The sequence below is a fragment of the Schistocerca nitens genome, chromosome 9 (assembly GCF_023898315.1).
Source record: "Schistocerca nitens isolate TAMUIC-IGC-003100 chromosome 9, iqSchNite1.1, whole genome shotgun sequence".
NCBI lineage: Eukaryota > Metazoa > Arthropoda > Insecta > Orthoptera > Acrididae > Schistocerca > Schistocerca nitens.
This window is the reverse complement of record NC_064622.1, coordinates 293,614,023-293,622,783: the sequence shown is the minus strand read 5'-3', so window position 1 is coordinate 293,622,783 and position 8,761 is coordinate 293,614,023. Positions and strand designations below refer to the sequence as shown.

The 8,761-nt window shown below is 41.8% G+C and overlaps 1 non-coding gene across 1 annotated transcript; it reads left to right on the top strand.

Moving 5' to 3' along the window:
- The first annotated feature begins 8,451 nt into the window (after nucleotides 1-8,451).
- Nucleotides 8,452-8,559, top strand: LOC126204727 (U6 spliceosomal RNA). The gene has a single exon (XR_007540530.1). It is a non-coding gene; the product is annotated as a U6 spliceosomal RNA (small nuclear RNA).
- Nucleotides 8,560-8,761: the final 202 nt, after the last annotated feature.

Here is an 8,761-nt window from a genome sequence, read left to right as displayed (position 1 = left end):
TATCTCAGACGTGAAACACTATGGGAAGATCGTCGCATCCCTTCTTTTGACGCCTCCGCGATAGAGGTTAGAACTGCGGCGCCCTGGATTACAATCACGCAGTTTTCTTATGGGTGGTCCAGGAAATCATTTCGGACACACCGTCACTCAGAATCGATTCGCAAACCCGAGGGTGTAGCATAAAGAGCATCAATTAAACCGCCCCTTCAACTGGGGCATTGATTCCCGCAGTTTTAGCGGTCGAAAACGTCCGTTCTTACCGTGATGAACAACAGGCTGATGTTCTTGAGAATCTCTGACATTGCTGACACACCACGAACGCTTCATCCCTTCTCTGAGGACAATGTGGGTCTACAACGCCACTGAACACGATTGCTTACGTTTGAAGTGCATTGCGGCCGCAATTTTTTGCTGTGGTGTACAGTGCGTCCTCCTAAGAGCCCACAGTTCGGTTACTCCCTGGATACCGCGCCCCCCCCCCCCTCCATAGTTGACGAGCACTTTAAAAATATACCTGTACAAAGAAAAGGGATACTTTGCCATTTTAGTTACGTATGTAACAATGTCAGATTCATCTGTGATGACGCCAAGGAGGGCGCGAAACAAGAGTGCTGAAAAAGCCTAAGCCCACTTTGCTGCTTCGAATCGAGTTCAAAATTCTTCGAAAGGCCTTGAACGATCCCTAGTGGTTCCGCACTGAATACAGAGCAAAAATTGCGGTCGAGCTGCTGTCCAGACAGGTGCGATCATGTCTACATCTACATCTACATCTACATCTACATCTACATCTACATCCATACTCCGCAAGCCACCTGACGGTGTGTGGCGGAGGGTACCCTGAGTACCTCTATCGGTTCTTCCTTCTATTCCAGTCTCGTATTGTTCGTGGAAAGAAGGATTGTCTGTATGCTTCTGTGTGGGCTCTAATCTCTCTGATCTTATCCTCATGGTCTCTTCGCGAGATATACTCAGGAGGGAGCAATATACTGCTGGACTCTTCGGTGAAGGTATGTTCTCGAAACTTTAACAAAAGCCCGTACCGAGCCACTGAGCATCTCTCCTGCAGAGTCTTCCACTGGAGTTTACCTATCATCTTCGTAACGCTTTCGCGATTACTAAATGATCCTGTAACGAAGCGCGCTGCTCTCCGTTGGATCTTCTCTATCTCTTCTATCAACCCTATCTGGTACGGATCCCACACTGCGGAGCGGTATTCAAGCAGTGGGCGAACAAGCGTACTGTAACCTACTTCCTTTGTTTTCGGATTGCATTTCCTTAGGATTCTTCCAATGAATCTCAGTCTGGCATCTGCTTTACCGACGATCAACTTTATATGATCATTCCATTTTAAATCACTCCTAATGCGCACTCCCAGATAATTTATGGAATTAACTGCTTCCAGTTGCTGACCTGCTATTTTGTAGCCAAATGATGAGGGATCTATATTTCTATGTATTCGCAGCACATTACACTTGTCTACATTGAGATTCAATTGCCATTGCCTGCACCATGCGTCAATTCGCTGCAGATCCTCCTGCATTTCAGTACAATTTTCCATTGTTACAATCTCTCGATACACCACAGAATCATCTGCAAAAAGCCTCAGTGAAATTCCGATGTCATCCACCAGGTCATTTATGTATATTGTGAACAGCAACGGTCCCATGACACTCCCATGTGGCACACCTGAAATCACTCTCACTTCGGAAGACTTCTCTCCACTGAGAATGACATGCTGCGTTCTGTTATCTAGGAACTCCTCAATTCAATCACACAATTGGTCTGATAGTCCATATGCTCTTACTTTGTTCATTAAACGACTGTGGGGAACTGTATCGAACGCCTTGCGGAAGTCAAGAAACACGGCATCTACCTGTGAACCCGTGTCTATGGCCCTCTGAGTCTCGTGGACGAATAGCGCGAGCTGGGTTTCACACGACCGTCTTTTTCGAAACCCATGCTGATTCCTACAGAGTAGATTTCTAGTCTCCAGGAAAGTCATTACACTCGAACATAATACGTGTTCCAAAATTCTACAACTGATCGACGTTAGAGATATAGGTCTATAGTTCTGCACATCTGTTCGACGCCCCTTCTTGAAAACGAGGTTGCAAGCCCATGGTATCCTTAGAGAAGAGCGGAAGCGGCCTGGGGCTCAGCAGTGTCAAAGACTGCCAAGAACGTCGTTCCGTTGTTCATTGCACTGCCAGCTGCCATTTTTGACCACATCTGCGCGGATCAGCGTCTCAGAGGAGGGGGTGGTTTCATTGACGGCCCTATATGCCACACCTTGAGGCTTTTCTTGTGGATTCTGAGTGGCGGTGTGTCTGAAACGTTTTTCTCGGCCGCGCACAATAAAATCGCGTGATTTTAAGCCAGGATGTCGCTGTTATAACCATTGTTGAGGCGAACAGGGGTAAGTGGGGATGTGACGAACTTGCCATCGTGTGACGCGTCCACGGTGGCGTTGAGCATAATTGTGGTGAAATTTGGTGCCAACTCGACTTCATTACTCCACCTTAATGCTCACATCAACCCTGAACTCTGACCTTTTTTTTCGCGTGTGTCGGCAGCTTGCTGTCTGAAGAGTCGCCGACCTGGAGGACGACTCCTCTGGTGCGACGCTTTTGCATCATTAGAGTGAAAGGTTGTAGGATCTTTTGAGCCAAATTCCAAACTTAAACGTCGCAATGGGAAACAATTACGGGATTTCGAAAAAAGTGATTCCTTACGTGAGTTGCGCAATGTAGTATTTTTCTACGCTCGATTTAAAACTTTCCTCCAGGATTCGCTTTTGCCATGTAACTTGCGAAGGAAAGTAAAGTGGGACAACTGTCATCACTTAAGTGGCCACTGTTTCATCTTTTAGACAGTTGATTGCACCTCTGCCAGATAATTTGCATTTTATTTTTCTTTTTTCCCGAGGCAAGTCGCGAACATTGACCACAGCAGAGCTTCCTCCGTTACATGCTGGCGTTCTAAATTGAGTGTAAAGTATACTATGAGAGAGCGTAACGGCTTGCTATTGGAAACTCTTTCCTAAACCGACTGATGGCGGTCCGGCAGACACACAAGATATGCAACAGTTAAATGGACAGGTATCTGCAGAGAACTAGTAGCGTATGGGTGGGAGCCAGTGGCCCTGAACTAAGAACGGGCCGGTAAATTTCGTCTTCTAGAAAGCTTATCGCCAGTGTACCTTGTTATGCAAAATGGATTCCTCTGATTTATTACCTTGAAAAAGAGTAGAACCACAGTAGGTAATTGGAAAGTAGCATAAGAATAATTAAAACTAGGGCATAAATTATATGAAAATGCTTTTCGTGTGGACATGATAAATATGTTAGGCAGTGAAAAATAGGATGCACAGATCGTCGGAACTTGAATCCAATTCACAGATGAAATACCTTGACTATGACATCCGACGCCTGCTGCTCCAGTTAATGTCCAATTGTTTTTCTATATACATAAAATGCCATCAATCTCGGACCTTGACGAAGAGGTGAGCAAAAACAAAATAAACAATCCAGCAGGCCAAGAAAAAGTGGCATCTGGTTGATACATTGCTAATCAGAGGTGACAATGATCAGAGTCTATCGGCCGCTCTGGACCAAATCATTCAGTTTTACATTACTGGCCTCCAAGATCACCAGACCTAACTGTATTTGATTATTTCTTGTGGTGGTTTATAAAAGACTCTGTTTATGTGCCTACGTTACCAACAAGAATGCCTGAACTGAGACATTACATAACAGCAGCCGTGGAAGCTTAACTCACGACATGCTCACTGCAGTGTGAATACCGCATTGACATATGCTGTGCATCTCCAGGGGACGTATTGAACACCTATGAATAAGTATGAAAAAATACTTTTGAGTTTCCTGTTCATAAAAAAAAACAGAATTCATTGTATACGTTTACTAGTTTACGTATATACATACGTACCAAATCGGATGATTCTTTTTGCTGCACCCCGTAATTTTCGCTAGCCATCATTAAAATATAATAAGCCATTAAAACACTGAGATGGAAAAAATTTCTAACTCCTGTAAGTAATTGTTTGTGTCAAATGTGCTTTTGCAAAGGAAACCGAACAACACACTCGCCCGTTCCTTCCTTTTCCAAGTCAAAGGCAGTGCATACAATAACAATGGAACTATTATTGTGAATAGAATCTCGTCTTTTCCGTTCGCTTTTCTGTACCCTTAGAAGTGACAAACTACAATGCGTCCACTCCATTCGTCAGCAATTGTTTTAAAATAACTACTTGCCGATATTGAGCGATTATGAGTGGCTACCTCAATATCTGATTTCATCTTCTTATGTTTGTTTCAGTAAGATAAGAGTGGCATGGTTTACTTTTACAGTGAAGTTGTTTCCATGTAATCTAGCCCTTAAGTCACGTAGTGTGGTCTGTCAGACCATGCGAGAATTTTCACACTCGCTCTCCAACGTAACTTCTGGCTGAGTGCTTCTATACTCTACCTACCCATCTCTATAATGTTTTAATGTCGGTGAATTATCGCCTTCTTTGTTTGTTTCTGACACGTGTTCGAGTCTCCTAGATCGTACCTCGTGAACTACGTACCTGTTGTTTTAGTATTCACAAAATGCGTTCGCTGGAATGTGTAAATTTTAACGGTCCTAAGTTTGATCAAGTGGTTGGTGAATAGAGATATACATTAGTGATGCAGATAGAGAAATAGACGAAAAAGACGATTTTGCAATAGCCAGTGATCACAAGTCTGCTGGTGAAAAAGGGTATCTTTCGTAGGAAGAACTTCAGAACATTGGTGTTGGACTCCTTACTTCTGAAATAAAATACTTAAAATGTCAGTTAACAACAAATGTTTTCTGAGTGATGGTAAAGGAAATGTAGATCACAGCATTGAATGTCCATTTTGAAGATTTCTTTTTTTGTCCTATCGAGTGCTATTATGATGTGCAAGTTTAAACCCTGGATTTCGTTTTCTGTGAAATTTTATCTTCTACAGAGATACTATAGTTTTCAGAATCTAACAGTCAATTCTCAAACAGTTTGTTAACGTACACTATTTAAAAAACTGTAGGAAAGTAGGCGATTTTATGGGATGAAAATCGAAACACTGCTGGCTTTATTTAGTGCAATAAATTCAAAGAAGAGTATTTAAACGACACTGAAATAATACTAAAAATGAATGTTATATAAATAGAAAATTTCAAGTGATTTACCTCATAAAACTCAGTTTACACATAGAGGTTCCAGAGACCACACCTCGTAGTATATGTTACACAAAGTCACTCCGTGAGTTGTGCTAGATTTTTATCGTTTTGTTTCTCCTTCGAGAGACATGGAAGGACGCGGAAGTTTAGACTGTACATTGGGAACTTCTCAGTTTCACAAAAAAGTCGTGTTACCGTGTTAATAGTACGAAGGTGTGTGTACTGATGAGATGCTTGGAGCAAATGCTGTTCGTCGGGCAAAAATTTTCGCAGTTTTAAAACGTGACACAGTTACCGGACGCGTGTTGAAAGCTGAAACACAATATTGACTAGATGCTTGGAGCAAAGGCTCTTCGCCGGGAAAATATTTTGGCAATTTTCAAACGTGACACGGTTATTGCACACATATGGAAAGCTGAAACACAATGTTGAGTGTTACTTCTTTACTTACTTTCGAATTGGAACAGTGGATTTGATAGTCGCTATGGATAAACTCGTAATACTTCTGCTGTCGTCATCACACTGAATATGCCGTAGTGAAAAGGATGTTCAGTCAAAAAATAGGGAACCCGAGAATTTGTCTTCTACCACTAACTGTAATACATTAGCAACAAGTGTCAAGAAATCGTCATTCAGGTCACACCAGGAAGGATGGAAAAAGACATTTCGCCGGCCGAAGTGGCCGTGCGGTTAAAGGCGCTGCAGTCTGGAACCGCAAGACCACTACGGTCGCAGGTTCGAATCCTGCCTCGGGCATGGATGTTTGTGATGTCCTTAGGTTAGTTAGGTTTAACTAGTTCTAAGTTCTAGGGGACTAATGACCTCAGCAGTTGAGTCCCATAGTGCTCAGAGCCATTTGAACCATTTTTGAAAAAGACATTTCGGTGGGTTTATTACGACATAAGAATTGGACAAAGTGTGATGTAATGAGTGTAAAAACGCTTTTGATTCCGGTATCTGTCGACAACTTCCACTACAACAGGCAGGGCGTCACGTAATGCATTTGTTCCAAATAGATTTTCCCAGTGGCAAAAGGCAGCTGAACGCTTCAGAGTTCACGAAAAGTGTACTTTATCGTTCAATCATGAATGCTCTGGCATCTACGAAACAAGGAACGACTGTGTCATCTGTTATCCCAACACTTAAATTAGGAAGTTTGAACAATGAACGCAAGGCGATTTTAAAGTAATAACAAAAATGGTTCAAATGGCTCTGAGCACTATGGGACTTAACATCTGAGGTCATCAGTCCCCTAGAACTTAGAACTACTTAAACCTGACTAACCTAAGGAGATCACACACATCCACGCCCGAGGCAGGATTCGAACCTGCGACCGTAGCGGTCGCACGGTGCCGGACTGAAGCGCCTAGAACCGCTTGGCTAGCGCGGCCGGCAAAGTAATAACATCCGTCCAATTTTTAAGTCAGCGAGAAATAGCAGTTCGAGATCACACCAATGAAGCATTGAATATTCTTCAGTTGGACTGTTTAGATCAGTAAATGCTCCTGAGGTCCTCACGATATATTGAATGAAACTGTCTCTTCATCATCCAGCGATGTACAGCAAAAACTTGTCAAATCTATTAAGGCGACATAATGTTTTTCTCTCCATGTATATGAGACTTCCGATATATCGCTGGAGAAACCAATATACTTATGCTTCAGATTTGTCGATAAAAATCTGCAACTTGAAGACATATTTATCGACTGCTATGAAGGAGCTTCAACAAGTTCTCGGACATTGTTTGAAGACGCCCACGAAGTCATAAGACGTTTATCTCTAGACATAAATACCGTCGTGGTCAATTTTTATGATAGCGCAAGTAATGTCGTAGGACATTTAACGAGATTACAAAGTATGATTACTCAGCTGGAGCCAACAGCTATACAAAATCGTGGGAATGTAATTACGAAGTTTTCTTAAAAGTTTTGAAACAGCTGTCAGAAGGAAAAAGTGATGCCGGTGGGAAGGCTAGTGGATATCTTTCAAACCTACGCAAATTCAGATATCGTAATTTCCTGAAAATATTCGTTGAACAACATGAATCTTTTCAGAAAAAATCAATATAATACCAAGAAGTCCTAGGGACCGATGACCTCAGCAGTTTCGTCACGTAGGAACTTCTCACAAATTTCCAGATTTTTCATAGCGAGAAGTCAAAACTTTGGTGGAAACTTTGTAAGAAAGTTTAGCTAGACGAAGAGTTATATTTTTTGTTTTAGTTGTCGAGTGAAACCTCGAGGAAAGCGGAGGAACTGAACATTGGTGAACCGGTTTTGTCTAAAAAAAAAAAAAAGGAACATGCCTAAACGCTACGACATAGGTAGAATTCTTCATGCGTATCAAACAGCGGAGGAAATGTAAAGACAATTTTTTTTTGAAACAACTAATATGGTTGTGGATTCTCTAAATCGTAGATTTCAAACGAAGTTTTTGGGACGTATTTCACAACTTGAAGCTTTTAGTATAGGATAAATTGGCATTGATTGAATACTGCAGTTATATGGGGCAGACTTTCATGCAGATTAGGTAACATTGCATAAGGACACGTTTCAGGACGTGTAGAGAACGAAGTGAGAAGTGTCCAACTTATCAGACATGACAAATATTTTAAACTGGAAAAACAGTGGTCCTAAGCGTGATACAGTCACAGACTTTGCGTAGTTTGTACGGATGATTTTAACTATTACTGTTGCTTCTTGTACCTCTGAGCAATCATTTTCAGCACTAAGGCGATTGAAATCGTTTCTGCTGCCAACAATTTGAATGTTTCGGTAATTTTGCATGTTCATTAAGAAATGACTAAACATACAGTCATTACCAAAATTGCAAACAAATTCTTAAGTGCAAACGATGTGAGAAAGAATGTGTTTTATATTAAACGTTAGAATGTCATGATTATTATTATTATCATCATTATTTGATACATAAAGGTGGTAATTTTATAGCTTCCGTTCAAGTCAACATCCTTGCAAAATTCTTTCCACAAAATAGCAGTACCTGTGTTATTAAGAAACATGATGCAATGTTCCTTCGGGCATGCACCACACTTCTTAAAATCGCACTTCTTAATAACACAGGCAATGCTATTTCCTATTTACTCGTTAATACCAGGATCTGGCCTCTCAATAAATGTGACCTCTCTGGCCGGAAACCTACAAAGTGTATGAGTGTCGGTTGTTATTCATGGACGCCGACATATGGAAAATTAGGTCCAGCCGTGATTCAAGCGCAGATAACCGAAGCGGCGTACTCGATTCGGTGGTGCATAGACTAAAATTGGAACTATACAGAGAAGGTTAGCAGGGTCCTGTGTAAGGATGACATTTGCAAAAAAATGAGTTAAAGGTGACCTCTCACGTAAAACGTAAATCCGGGTTCGAGTCCCGGCTCAAAAATGGTTCAAATGGCTCTGAGCACTATGCGACTTAACTGAGGTCATCAGTCGCCTAGAACTTAGAACTAATTAAACCTAACTAACCTAAGGACATCACACACATCCATGCCCCAGGCAGGATTCGAACCTGCGACCGTAGCGGTCACGCGGTTCCAGACTCAA